The sequence below is a fragment of the Nothobranchius furzeri genome, chromosome 16, assembly GCF_043380555.1.
Source record: "Nothobranchius furzeri strain GRZ-AD chromosome 16, NfurGRZ-RIMD1, whole genome shotgun sequence".
NCBI classification, from domain to species: domain Eukaryota; kingdom Metazoa; phylum Chordata; class Actinopteri; order Cyprinodontiformes; family Nothobranchiidae; genus Nothobranchius; species Nothobranchius furzeri.
The window spans coordinates 1,723,119-1,738,744 of record NC_091756.1 but is presented as its reverse complement, the minus strand read 5'-3'; positions in this window follow the sequence as shown (position 1 = coordinate 1,738,744).

Here is a 15,626-nt window from a genome sequence, read left to right as displayed (position 1 = left end):
GAGTCTGGGAGAAACCATAACATCTGAACACCTGCAGTGCCAGAAGATGTGTTCTCATGGAAAAGCTAGTCATAACATAACAAAGTCTTAAACTTCCTTTCCTTTATTTTAAGTTGTTAAATAATCATTTTATCACTTTGCTCATTATAAATGTGTTTTAATCAAATGAATGATTATTATGCTTTGGGTAATCATAATAACTAATGAATCACTGCTTAATTAAATAATGTTCTGAGGATGTTTGGTAATGACCTTCACACACTCAAACACTCACTCAAACACTCACACACAAACTCTCACAGTAAACTCCAAAACACATTGGCTCTGACGCACACATTTGCTTTGAGAAGAGAAAGGTTTTTGGTAAGTTTTCAGTTCATGATTCAGTTCGGTGTTGGTCAACGAAAGAGGGAGGACGTGCGAACAACCGTTAACGGGGGAACGGAGCCCAACGCCCCCCCCCCCCATGCTATTCCTGCCAAGCCAGACAGGATAGCTGAATTGCAACCGCTAAAAGCGCATCTGCAAACGCTTCATCATCACGTGTACCGAGGTCATCTCTGGACCGGAGCGTCGGACACCTCCGTCTTCTCTGTCAGCCGAGGTGCCCTGGATGAAACATCCTCCTTTGACGTCCCGGATCTAAAAGAGGGTCCGAATACGGTGAGGCAGTCCACGAGAGATAGTGTTTGATGCATCTTTTCCAACGAAACCTACGTTTATTCAAACCATCACTTTTCACTCAGACACCTGTTTCTTCCTGAAGCAAAATCAGACGCACACACGCATTCATCTCACCTCATTCTCAATTTTCAGCACATCCAACACAAGGTCTATTTGAGCAAGTTTAAAATATCAACTGTTAAAGATTGTTCAACAAAGTTGCCAATGTTGATTGTTGTTTCCTATGCTTGTCATTTCAAAATCATTAGTTTAATTTGAAGAATTAAATCTTTTCACTTTCAAACTTGTCTCTTCATTGAACTGAAACACAGACCCACGGATATTATCGACAGTTTATCGATGAAAACAACCTTTGAGTCTTCTTAAAACTATAAAATTTGGTTATTAATTTATTAAAAGTTAATATCTCAAATTAATATGTAGGATGGTTCATCTTTCATAAAAGAGCAAAAACCATTACTCTACATAATTAAAAGAGCCTAATCAGGTTCACTACAGTGGGGACGGTGTGCATCAGTGGGCATGGGAGGAGTTAGGTGAAACGATGAAACAAGACTTCCGTACGGCTTTGAGGAGATTCTGGTCCACCATCCTGCACCTCAGAAGGGGAAAGCAGTGCACTAACAACACTGTATGGTGGGGATGGTGTGCTGCTGACCTCGACTCGGGACGTTATGCATCAGTGGGCAGAATACTTCAAAGACCTCCTCAATCCCACCGGCGCATCTTCCAGTGAGGAGGCGGAGTCTGGGGACTTTGGGTTGGTCTCTCCAATCTCTGGTGCTGAGGTCAATGAGGTTGTCAAAAAGCTCCTCAGTGGCAAGTCTGCGGGAGTGGATGAGATTCACCCACATTTCCTTAAGGCTTTGGATGTTGAAGGGCTGTGCTGGCTGCCGCGGCTCTGCAATATCTGTACACGCATAACAATAAATGCAAATACTATAGCGACCAAGAATTACGTGACTGTGCTTTGGTGAATGATACACTGTCCATCATCCACTTCAATATCAATGATATCACAAGTGTATCTAAATTGTTGAATTACATTTATTTGCTGATGATACACCCTTCTTTTAGGCAGGTGACAATCTAGAAAATATGAGAAGTAATTCAGTCAGAGCTAGTAAAATTGAAACCGTGGTTTAATGTCAATAAACTATCCCTGAATTTTTAGAGAACTCAGTTTATGGTATTTGGAACAAGAGGAGCAAACAGTGACATGTCATTAGCTATAGAAAATTTTAAAATTGAAAGAGTGAAGGAAATTACGTTTCTAGGGGTCATTATCGATGAAGATATTACATGGAAGCCACATGTTATGGTGTAAAAACAAAAATGGCCAGAGCAATTGGTTTACTGCATTAAATAGAAACATTTTTAAATAAAAAAGCATTACTTCAAGTATATTTTTCCTTGATTGCACCATATATGACTTATTGTCAGTGTTGGGCAAGTTACTTCAAAACTGTAATGCATTATTTATTACTTGTTACCCTCATTTTAAAGTAATTCATTACATTACAATATTACTGATTTTAAAATGTATGGCATTACACTACTTTTGCATTACTTTAAGTTATTTTCACCAAAACAACTTCAGTATGAGTTTGGTAATCTGATGCCTGTGAGCTCATGACACATCCGGTGGAAGGTGATGTGGTGTCTGAGCTAGGATTGCTGTTAAAAACAGTCAGATATCATAACAGTGCTTTAAAATGATTGTTTATTAAATAAAAACAACAACAATCTGTACTCTCAGCACGCCGCCATCTTAGATTAACTGAGCAGGGAGTGAGGTGGTGGGGGCTCCAAGCCTATTTAGCCTTGGTCCCCAAACGCCTTGATACGGCCCTGGATGTGGGACTGACTTCTGGGGTGATCTGATTCTATCACATGTATAAATATTAAATGCTTATATATTATTGCTTTTCACTGGTAAACATGTGTATTGGGGATAAATCTACCTACTTTTCTTCTTTTCAAGCACTTTGTTTTTTCTTGATTTTATTTGAATAATTTCTGCCCTTTCTCTCTCTAACCTTCCTGCATGCTGCATGTTCTCTCCGTCTTCCAGAAAACCCGTTTCCTAGACTTCCTACTTTCTAACGATCAGCCAAAGGGATCTTCACATGTGCGGCGCTCCAGCAGTAATGAGTTGAAATCACCGGGGCCCAGATTAACTCAGCGGAGGCAACGCACGTCAGAAAAGCACAAAATACCAGAGAACATGCGCTGATATGAACGATCGCAGGTGAATTATTTTGTTTTAGTGGAGCGATTTTGTGAATGTTACAGCGGCCGCGTGGAGGACGCAGCTGGAGTAGCTGAGCCGTTACCGCGGCGTCCTATATGCCCGCAAAGCTGAGTCCATAAATGACGTAATATATGCAGACACTGGATCTTTTTTCGGGTTTCCCGCAATTTGAATTTTTAAGAAACGCATCTTGATTCTGGGTTTAAAATGCATTGTAATTACCACGTTACTGACAATTGTACCGAGTAAATATTACCATTTTCTTTCCCTGTAATGCCTTACATTACCACATTACATCAAAAAGCAATGCATTACAGTAATTAATTACTTCTGTACTGCATTACTCCCAACACTGCTTATTGTACTGAACTCTGGGGAACAATAAATAAAACTCATACAGAATCACTTTTGTTACTACAAAAAATAGCCATAAGAATCATCACTCAGAGTAATTATAGAGCACCGTCCGGTCCATTATTAGCCAAGTTAAGAGTATTAAAGTTTCCAGATTTAGTGGATCATAACATATTAAAATTCATGTATGAAGATCACAAAAATCATTACCAATAAATATTCAAATTAACTTTGAAAAAAAGACTAAGTTGCTACAATTTAAAAGGGTACGAGATATTTATAAAATCTAGATTTAGGACTAAAAAGTTGGAGTGCTGTGTTTCTGTATATGGCGTCAGGATATGGAACCGTCTGAAACACGTAGTGAAAGACGCCGATCAATTATAATGCTCAAACAGAATGTAAAAAACTATATGTTAAGAAATTATATGGAATACTCTTGAGTGTATTTTTCTTTTAATTTTATTTTTTCTGTATTGATCAGCAATGATTTCGAACTAAGGTGTTGAAACTCCATTCAAGGATTGTTTGTTAAATAGTGGCACGCTGCTTGGCAGCTGTCTCAGACATCTTTGTTAGTGAGTATGTCTATTTTTTGCTAAGGCTGTGAATGGGGCAGATTACATATAAGACTTTCTTCTATCTGCTCCTTTTCATTTAAGCATTGTAAGATGTATTCATTCTTTTGATTATTTTTTAAAGTTACTATGTTTTTAAATGAAATAAAAGATGAAAAAGAAAAGAGAGAATAGTAGAAGTTTGCATTGCAATTATAATAAAATATTGGTGTTTTTAACACTAAATAAAATGAGATTTAAGGTCATTGCAGTTACAGAAACATGGTTACAAGAAGGAGATGTTGAGGATTATCAAATAGATGTGAGATGTATTACCAGAATCGGGAAAATAAAAAAGGTGGTGGTGTATAATATTACTTGTGGAGTACCACAAGGGTCAGTACTAGGCCTTAAACTATTATTTATATAAATGATATTGTCTCTGCATCTAATATGTTAAGGTGTATCTTATTTGCTGATTACACAACTTTTTATTATTCAGGAGACAATATTGATCAAATGATAGAAGTGATACAAACAGCGTTGGAAAAAATCAAACTATGGTTCCATGGGAATAAGCTTTCAATGAACACAGATAAATCCTCTTTTGTACGTTCTTGCTGTGTTTGTCTTCAAATTCCATTTTTGGTTCTTTTTTTTAACACAGATAAGGTTTTTCTTTACCTTGCTGACTTTTCGTTTGCAGCTGCAAACATCTTCAGAGCTGACGCTGATGGTAGCGTCACTTCCTACTCCGTTTATCCGCGGGCAGCAGAGGACGTTGTCGCCCTCTGCTGCCCGCTCTGCCCTCTCCGATGATGCAGTCCCATGCGCGATCCAATGAGTAAACTCCATCGTCTCTGTTCATGGTCCCCCATCCATGTCTCCTTATCTCGATAGCTTCCTTTATCCATCTTTTGTATTTCTGTTGTTCGGTGTTTATGATCCTTGTGTTGTCCCACCCAGTCCATTATACGGTTTTCTCTTGTGCAGTGAGCTGTTGCTGTAACAGATCACTTTTTATAAGCTGTTTCAGCCCAATTGCACATTCACATCACTGAGCATCTAAGTTTGTTGAGCCTTCTGGATGATCAGAACTGAAATGAGTCTGCACTCTGTATGCGAACCAACAAGAGGCGACCTGCATCAGCCATGTTAGGTCAGTGGTTGCTTCAGTAATGTTCTCTGTTTCCTGTCTGCACAGATTGCTGGGAATAGAAGAGTGGCAAAATACTGGATTTCAGTATGATGTGATCAGCTGTCTGAACCTGCTGGACCGCTGTGATGACCCTCTGCATCTGCTGCAGGACATCCGGAGCTCCTTAGTACCTGGGACTGGAAGACTGGTCCTGGCAGCAGTCCTTCCCTTCCAGCCATACATAGAGATTGGTCAGTGTGTGTGTACTTGTCTTTATATGTTTAAGTGGACAAATTTTAACTTTAACCTGTAACATGTGGACATTTCCTCATTGTGGGGACATTTTGCTGGTCCACACAATGCTAAGCACCCTAAAACTTGGGTTTAGAGGTATGGTGTGAATGAACTTTTAGTTTAGATTAGTTTAGGTTTGGTACATGAAATGTCACCTCTCTGGTAGGGGCTGCACAACTGAAGTCAACTGTCAAGTAATGAAAATTGAGTCGACTTTGACTAGTCGTTGATGACGTCATACACCTGAAGCCGGAGGGGGGGGGGGTTCGCTGGAGTTTTTGACAATTAAAATTGCGCCCACATTTTCAAAGTTAAACACATTTCTTTTAACAACGGTAGTTTCTGCTTCAGCCCTCTCCCCCCTCCCCCTGCGCAGTGCGCCTGCAGCCTCTCGGAGTTCCTGCTGCTCTAAACATTAAATTAATTATTTCATTTTCTGTTCCTCACTTCTGATTACCTTCAATGGTGTCTGTTTGTTGCAACCAGCAGGTACAAAAACTAACTTGTTTTTATTTGACTATTTTTCTGTCCTGTATCTGTTTATTATCTTCCTGCATCTCCTCTCAATCCTAAAGAGAAACTGCTACCTGGGTTCATATATATTCACCTCATGAGTTACCTTTGAACTGCAGTTCTAAAAGATCTACCGACCGCTAAAACAGCGGAGTGCTCGCTGCTCGCCGGCCACATCAGTGAGGTGAAGTTATTGGAGGACTAAACAGGTGATGCGCCCCGATCCACAGCAGCGAAACACATCAGGCACAAATAAGAGAATAAAAGACAGAAAACATAAAAGGAAATGAGCCGACATGAACGATCGCATGTTAAATTAGTTTTTGAGGTGGCGACACCTGATTTGATAATGTTACTGTGGCCGTGCTCAGGACGCAGATGTCTGGAGCGCGTCAACGATCAGAGCTTTGCATGCACACGCTGGTTAAGGTTAGGATGGGGGTGAGGGGAAGGTTACATTGCTAGAGGGTAAACGTCACAATTTGGTTAAATGTCCGTTTTACGGCGGGTGTCAGTACCGACGCTCTGGCACAGCGCGTTGCCTCCCGTTGCGCAGGCACCTGCTGTCTTTTCTGAGGACTGCATCTTGTCGCTCATTATCACGTGACAGCGACTAGTCGCTGAAAGGCATAAAAAGTCACTACAGAGCAGTGAAGTCGACTAATCGCGAAGTAGGGACTCCCAGCATGCCCCTCGCGGGGATTCCCTCCACGTCGCACCTACGTCACAAACCGCGGCTATAAACGGAAGTCACCTTTCCAGCTCACCACTCAGTCATCGTTTCTTCAGATTCATGATCAGAGTTTCCAACCTACCGATCAATCCAACGAACTATCAGCTCATAGTAAGTTATCTTACTTACTTCTGGAAAGCCCGGCATTTCCGTGTCACTTCGTTGACGCTTGAACACTCGGGGGTTTCCTAGATTAAGCGTGAGCCGGCGTTTCATCGACGCTCTCACTTCCGCGTCTGTGAAACCACGCGCTCCCTACAAGCTCAACTCCCGAATCCAGCCGACCAGTCCGACATACAGTACTATATTGAATTATCGTATGATCACATTCTCTTTTTGTGGGTAAAACTCAAGAAAAATGTTTTACTTGTTTTTTTAGTTTCATTACAAAAAGTGCATTTTATGATGAAATTGATGAAAAAAAAACAGGAATTTCTTTATATTTCGCATAGAAAAATACTGTGAATCTGTGAAAAATACAGCGAATCGGCGAATTTCCCTTGAATAAGGCTCCAAAAAAATTCCGCGAAGTCGTGAATCCGCGATAAACGAACCGCGAAGTAGCGAGGGATCACTGTACTTTTAAAATGGTACCGGTTCCTAAACGGTATTTAAATCGGTACTTTAAAACAAACAAACAAACAAAAATAAATAACACAAATGTTCAATGATCCCATGACTTTTTATTTCTTAGGGCAAAATCTAAGCCAATCAAATTGACAAACAACATATCGACGCAACAGTTTTAACACTACTTTTTTGGTACCTATTTGTATAATTATAAGATATGATAACAAATAACTAAAAGTTATTTTATTTAATTACAGCAAAAATCACAACAAATGTTCAGTGCAAACAGTAAAGGCACAAGAATTAAACAGTTGCACACAATAAACATTTTTGTGCAAAACAAAAGTTTGTAGTGAAGATAAAGTCCAAACAATTTGTTTGTGTACAAAATACAAACATCTACTCTAAAAACACGGGGAAAATAACATATTTGAACCCCAAATCAACAAACAAATAAAAACATTGTATAAATAAGAGGCAGGAGGAGTAAAAATAACTATTTACACGGTATAAACATTATTCTAGCAGGTTTTCTTCTGAATAATTAGCATGTATGCTTTTTCTGGCAGGTGCTAACAGCCTGGATGGCTTCTGTTTGTATTAAATGGTAACTGGCCTGTATTTGTATAGCGCCATCTTGGGGTTCTACATCCCCCAAGGCGCTTACAACAAAATCGGTCATTCACCCATTCACACACGCATTCGTACACGTGTGGGGATGAGCTACAATGTAGCCACAGCTGCCCTGGGGCGCACTGACAGAGGTGAGGCTGCCGAGCACAGGCACCACCGGTCCCTCCGACTCAATGTCCCCTGCCTCCCCTGGAACATTTTGGAAGTTCTGTCGGAGGTGGGAATTGAAGCTCCTTCTGACAGGAGACTGCCAGAAGTTCCCAGCAAACCCTCACAATACGTTTGGGCCTGCACTGGTTTACTGCTTGCTGCAGCAGCAGAAGAGCCCTTATTTGGTCAATTAATTCTGACCTGTTAGACGGAATGTCCATTATATTAAAGCTGATGACATGATTCTTTGTAGTCATAGCAACCGTGTGAAATCATAAAGTAAACAAGGTCGGACTTCACACAAAGACACATGTAGCATTCAGTCAATATGGAGAGGTAACTCTGAAGGGCCTTTTTTCCTCCACCTGAACCAATCCTCATATATAAACCCTCTGATCTCTATTAGCGCAGCGCGACTCGGGTGGCGAATGACCACAGTCACCAATTCTTGTCATGTGTCTATGCCTATGTGTGTCTGACCTCAGAATTGTGTGCACTGAAACTCTAATTTCCCTCTGGGATTAATAAAGTATCTATGAATTGAATTGAATTTGGATTCATTTTCAATGCGGTGAGGAAGAAAGTGAAAAAAGTGATTTTCTTTAGTCTAAACAGGTCCAGCTTGGGTAATCGACCCGTAATCATAGGCCACGCCTCCCACGGCTGAGCGGGTTGTTTTAATGTATAGTTTTAGGGGTGCACGCTGTCGTTCGAGCTGCGTAAGAAAAACTAGACAATTCCTGAAAACATAATAAAAAGGGTCCTGCCACCTGGCACAAGACAGTGCTAACGCAAATCTAAAAAAGCCACACACTCAACGTTTGAAAGGATAACTCAATCTGCCCAAATTTCAGACATTTTCCAAAGTTTTTTGCTAATAACTTTGCCGTGGTAAATCAAATTGTGTACAAAAGTTACAGCCTACCTCCCACGCATACGTGAAGGACAAGATGCTACCATGAAAGGTTCCTGCCAAGATTTGAACTAGGAACCTCACTGCAAGACTAAAGTGTCCATCTTTCCGTCATGCAGCCCCGTTGTTGTCTGTATCTGTGAGTGCTCTAAGGGGGAGGGAGGGCGGACTGTGCATCCTCAGTAACTCCCATCCAGAAACCATCGTCTTACTTTGCTCCACAGATGGTTCTGCCCTCTACACCAATAGATGGAAACATGCAGGGCTTATTCAATTGAACCATATTTGTCCTCTGACCTGTAAATGACTTGTCATTATTCAGTTTAATAACTAACTCATGTGAAGATGAGGGCCCTTCCGGATCAATGATTCTCCTCTTGGCCAACAGATTTCTACTCTGAGCAGCCATAGCTTTATGCAATTTGCCTCTCAGTTGCTCAATCTCTGCCTTCTGTTCTGTGATCTTTTTCATAAAATTCTGGCTTTCTAACTCCAGGTTTAAACGACCAACAGTATATTTATTCTGGCCTTTTTTATACGTACCACTTAGCAGCGTTTTCACATGCATTGCTACTGATTTCAAGCCATTTTTAGAGAATTCTTCGGCTAGCTTGTCAAGTTTTCCCTGAACTTCCATTTTCTCTCTGGAAATCAGTTCCTGAGTTTTCTTTGCTGAATCGCTAATTTCGTCTTTTGCGTTCTGTAGTTCTGTCGCTGTTATTTCAAGCTCCTTGATAATTTGCTCCTTCTCCATTTCTTTAGTCGCTAAGATGCTTGAATGTTGGGCGTCTTTATTCCGAGCTGACGACAGTTGCTGCTCTGTGTTTTCTAACTGCATCTTAACTTCCTTCAGCTGGCGAGACAGGGACGATGTCGCCTTGACTAAAGACTCTTTCTCTGTTGAAAGCAGTGCGTTGGCATCTGTAAGCACACTAATCTTCTGTTCCAAACACTGAATTTGATCCTGAGCTTTAAACAGATTGCTTCCATATTCAGCTTTTAGACTTTTAGCAAGTGTGGCTTCATTCAGTTGCAGTTTTTCTCTTGCCTTCCATTCCTCTATTTCGCTGTCCTTCTGTTCCACAATGGCATTGAGTTCAGATTCATGAGCTTCACTTTGTTTCCTTTTCTCTTGTTCAGCGTCAAGTCGTTTACTGACAGCGTTGCATATTTGAAGATTTAGATTTTGGATTTCTGAGGCATTTTTGTCTAAAAGAATCCGCGTGTTGTCTAATTCTGTAGCAAGCTTTTGGTTTTCCTGAGTAAGTGCAAAGTATTTCTCTGGCCATTCATCATTTGTCCTTTTCAGCTGTCTGTAATCTAATAGTAAATTTTTCTTATCTTTTTCTAAACGTGTCACATATGCAGACGTTTTCTTAGCGTCAGCTTTCAGTCGGTCGTTGTGGTCCATTAACTCTTTAATCCTGTTATTTAACGGAACTTCAACATTCTTCCTGACCGTGTCCTCGTCTTCATATTCAGCTTTGAAGTTTGCGAGTCTCTTTTTCAAACTTGTTGTTCTAAGTATTTCTTGAGCCAGTGAACGTTGCAATATTTCCTTGTTTTTCAATAATGACTCATTTAAAGCTTGAAGTTTTTCATTTTCCTTAGAAAACTCTTCGTTTTGTACTTTTAATTCAGTGTTTGTTTGCACTGAACTGTTTAGTTTTTTCTCAACGCTCTTTCTGCGTGACGTTTGCGTTTCCAAGTCTTTTTCAAGCCTTTGGTGTTCCTTCTTCAAGGACTTCAGGCATTTCTCGGTTTCTTCTAGTTTAGCCGTACGCTCCGTCAGCTGAAGCGCTGCATTAGACCGCTGACTTTTCTCCTTTCTCATTTCCCTTTGAAATCTGGTATTTTTCTTTGTTAAATCGTCCAACTGGTTCTTCCACCCAGTTTCTTTTTCAGATAAAACTTTTTGAAAATTCTTAACTTCTGATGTCAGTTCGATGATTTTGGCTGTGAGTAACATCTCGTTGGCCTTACTCTTGTCTAATTTAGCCTTCAACTCTGTAAGATTCAGCTCACGAGCCATTTTAACTGGTGACTTAAGCGGTGGTGACACACTTGTGTAAGCGGTTCCTGTAGGGAGCGGTGATCTGATCCGTTTCGTACAACGACCTTAACACACTGAGGTCTTCTTTCTGATGACGCAACAAAGTAATGAGCTATCGCTTTGATGACGTCACGCGTACGTACGTGCGTGCGCGCACGTGGGCGGGGTGGGGGTGCTCTTTGAGAGTAGAAGCAGCTGATCGCATCAGCGGGGTGGTTGTTTTGATTCTGCCTGCATCACGTGACCTGGACGAGCCTTTTGTTTACGTTTTAATCCGTGGTTATTGTGCGCGTGCGCGCGCACGTGTGTTTTGTAAAGCCGGGCGTGCACTGTGCGACTTTTTCACTTTTTTGAGCCGATTTTCCACTCGTGCGGGAATCCACGAGATCGGGGCGAGTTTAGCGCCGAGCGGGCGTGTAGGGTACAGGGGGTCACGAGAGGCGATTAACACCACGTGACCAGCCGCCGATCAGCAGTCGCGAGCTCGCACGGACTTCTGGAGTGTTTAATATTTCGCTCGTCCCTCGTGAGGGTATCGCACTGTTGAAGCGGCGCTGCGAGCAGCTGCGACCCAAAAGTATCAGAACCGCTCCCGCATAGGCGTCATTTTAACCGGGGACATGTACCCGGTTAAAATTTGTGATTGGCAGCTGTGTCCCCCCCCACACTTAAAAAAAGCCTGCTGATGAGGATTTTTGTTTTACCAGCTCAGATCTCATACCAGGGGTCGGCAACCTGTTCCCATCAAAGAGCCATTATTACCCGTTTCCCACAGTAAAGCAAACACTGGGAGCCACAGCGCTGTGGATGGATGGAGATTACATTTTACATCAGCCTGATCATCATTTAAATACGTAACCATCACCTGTCTTCTAGTCCACGCTATCAGCGTTATTTTAATTGGTGTGTGTGTGTGTGTGTGTGTGTGTGTGTGTGTTTTCCACTTCAAACACTGGTCTAACCAACCAGACCAGCGTGTCCAGTAACATATTAATGTTTCACTTCATGTAGGCTAGGAGCGTTCCACCTGCCGTGGCCCGACCGCTTCTGCTCCACATAAACTTTGTGCGTGATCAAATGTCTCTACAGGTGCTTTCTGAGCTGAAGAGGCTATTCTGCCTCAGACTGGACGCGTCATGCTTCTCCATATTAGAGACGGGAACAAGCGCTGTTCAGCCAAACTTTCATAATCAGAGAACATTTTTCCAAGTGACACATCCCATTTTGTGTTTCTTTAAAAAGACAAAAAGGTTTAACTGGTCAGGGTTGGCGCTGAAGGATGGAGACACCTTCATGAATTACGCAGCTAACTTCCTACTAGTGTACTTGTTATTATGAATATTGCTTAAATGTAATTTCTACTTGTTCATTACTTTGCAAATTTCATCAGTAAGAATATTATTTGGACAAGAATAAATTATATTATTGTTATCTAGAACAGGAATTACAGAGATGTTGCTGATTAAATATTAAAATGGCTTGCCGTACTGGCTTTTTCTAGACAGAAACAGGGGAAACATAAAACAACACAATATGAACCGTTGTTCGCTGGATCGTTCTAATATTACTGGTAAATCTGTTCAGTCACAAATGTAATCTCACTCAGTTGGAGCTCATTTGTCTGCGTGATGATGTCAGAGATGGTAACAAGTTGGGCGTGTCAAACCTTTTTTTTCAGCTCTGCAGATGGACAAGAGACATCGTTCTAAATTTCTCTTAGCAGCTTTGGGAGTCTAAAATATCCCCTCACAGGAGACTTTTAGCACTTCCTAACTGGAAATGAAGAAGTCCTTGTGGGTGTTGATGCTGGTTCTACTGCGTGCATTCGTTCAGTTTCACTTTCGCTTTAGTTCTCTATTGTTTTTTTGTTTTTTTTACCGTTGGAGATGTCTTTGCGATGGGTTAACCGCAGCGTTTCACACCGTGGTTAATAGTCATATGGGTTAGTCCTTGCAACCCTAGCTGTAGGGACTATGTCTCTCAACTGACCAGGAAATACCTTGTGATTCTCCCGGGGTAACTGGCCCAAGTATCTGGGGAAAGGGAAGTCTGGGATCCCTGCTTAGGCTGCTGCCCCAGCGACCCAAGTCCGGATACCTTTGCGCCGCAGCTCCGGGATGCAGAATGCCGATGGCTCCGCGCTGGGCAGTCGGACGAGGAGCAGGACCTACTAGACACACTTTGAGGGAGCGTGCAGTTGTCATGCTGACTGCAGGACTGTCTACCAGAGCTGTTGCCCATGAAATGAATGTTCATTTCTTTACCATAAGCTGTCTCCAAAGGCGTCTCCAAAGGCGTTTCAGAGAATTTGGCAGTGCACCCAACCAGCCTCACAACCGCAGACCACCTGTGACCACACCAGCCCAGGACCTTCACATCCAGCATGTTAAACTCCAGGATCGCCTGAGACCAGCCACCCAGACAGCTGCACCTACAAACTGTCAGAACCCGTCTCAGGGAAGCTCATCTGCATGCTCGTCATCCTCATCGGGGTCTGGACCTGACTGCAGTCCGTCGTCGTAACCCACTTGAGTGGGCAAACACACACATTCAATGGCGTTTGGCACTTTGGAGAGGCGTTCTGTTCACAGACGAGTCCCGGTTTTCACTGTTTAGGGCAGATGGCAGACATGGCGTCGTGTGGGTTAGCGGTTTGCTGATGTCAGGGTTGTGGAACGAGTGGCCCATGGTGGCGGTGGAGTACTGAAATGGGCAGGCGTATGTTATGGATAACGAACACAGGTGCATCGTACTGATGGAATTATAAATGCACAGGTACCGTGACGAGATCCTGAGGCCCATTGTTGTGCCATTCATCCACGACCATCAACTCATGTTGCAGCATGATAACGCACAGCCCCATGTTACAAGGATCTGTACACAGTTCCTGGAAGCTGAAAACTTCCCAGTTCCTGCATGGCCATGGCATACTCATCAGACATGCCACCCATTGAGCATGTTTGGGATGCTCTGGATTGGTGTATACGACAGCGTGTTCCAGTTCCTGTCAATATTCAGCAACTTCACACAGCTACTGAAGAGGAGTGGACCAACGCTCCTCAGGCCACAATCAAGAACCTGATCAACTGTATGTGACGGAGATGTGTTGTCCTGTGTGAGGCAAATGGTGGCCTCACCAGATACTGACTGATTTTCTGCCCCACCACCCCCATAAAGCAAAACTGTGCACATGTCAGGGTGTCCTTTTATTGTGGGCAGTCTAAGGCACACCTGTACATTATTCATGCTATGCAATCAGCCCCTGATATGCCACATCTGTGAGGTTAATGGATTATCTTGGTAATGGGAAAGTGCTCACTAACTCGCATGTAGACAGATTTCAGAACAATATGTGAGTCATGGGTGTTTTGTGCATGTAGACCAGTGGTTCCCAACCTTTTTCCCAAGGGACCCCGTTTTGATGACCCCCCCCCCCCCCCATTCTCTCTTCCAGTACAAACATTATTAAGAAATGATAAAATTGTTCAAGCACATTTTAATATGCTTTGATTCAATAGATAACAGTAATAGTAGGCTCCAGTACAGAACAAAGTCATTAACAAAACCAAACAGAGCATAATGTGACTGACAGTTTGTATTACTTCTCTGAACACATTGTTTCTTGTCAACACTGATAAATCAATCATTCCTTTCAATAAACGTTTGACACATAAAAGTACACTGAGCAAAATGTACTTAAATGTGTACATTACTGTTTATACTAGATTATTTACTGTAAAGGCTGTGATTAATCAATCAGTCCTATCGTTAATGAACTTTTGACACTTGAAAATAAAACAGTGAGCTGAGCAAAATGTTCTTAAAAGTGTGTTACTTTTTCTGTACTAATTATTTCCTGTCCTAATATCAGTAAACGTTTCACTCATGAAAAAATGTGAGCACAATGTAGGCTATAAACAAGTAATAAATGAAGTTTTAACCCCTTAAAGTGGAGAGGTCCTGGCGACCCACTGAGAGGCTTTGGCGCCCCCTTGTGGGGGTCGGGACCCCCAGGTTAGGAACCACTGATGTAGACAAAGTTTCAGGTGTTTGAATTCAGCTCATGAAAAATGGGAGCAAAAACAAGTGTTGCTTTTATATTTTATTCCTTTGTAAATAGTTTAAAATGTTTTGTCCAACTTTAGAGACATTCCATAAAGTTTATGAACGTGATGTCATCATGTGACAGCACGCCGAGAGAAAAGTGGCAGTTTGCGTACCAGCTGACCTGTCTACACACTAGGGGTTGTATGAACTAGTCGACTTCACTGCTCTGTAGTGACTTTTTATGCCTGTCATCGACTAGTCGCTGTCACGTGATAATGACTGACAAGATGCAGTCCTCGGAAAAGACAGCAGGTGACGAGCCCCTGCGTCGGGAGGCGAAGGCGATGCGCTGTGCCAGAGCGTCGGTACTGACACACCGGCGGTAAAACGGACATTTAACCAAACTGTGACCTTTTCCCTCTTGCAATTTTACCTTCCCCTCACCCCCATGCTAATCTTAACCAGCTTGCAACGCTCTGATCGTTGATAAGCTCCAGACATCTGCGTCCTGAGCACCGCCAAATCAGGTGTCACCACCTCAAAAACAAATTAAACATGCGATCGTTCATGTTGGCTCATTTCCTTTTATGTTTTCTTTCTGTTATTTGTGCCTGATGCGTTTCGCTGCTGCGGAGCGAGGCGCACCACCTGTTTTGTCCTCCAGGGACGCACCCCCAAGATTCCACTATCTCCGCTCTGCTCCGGCAGGAACTCCGCAGCAAAAATGGTCCCG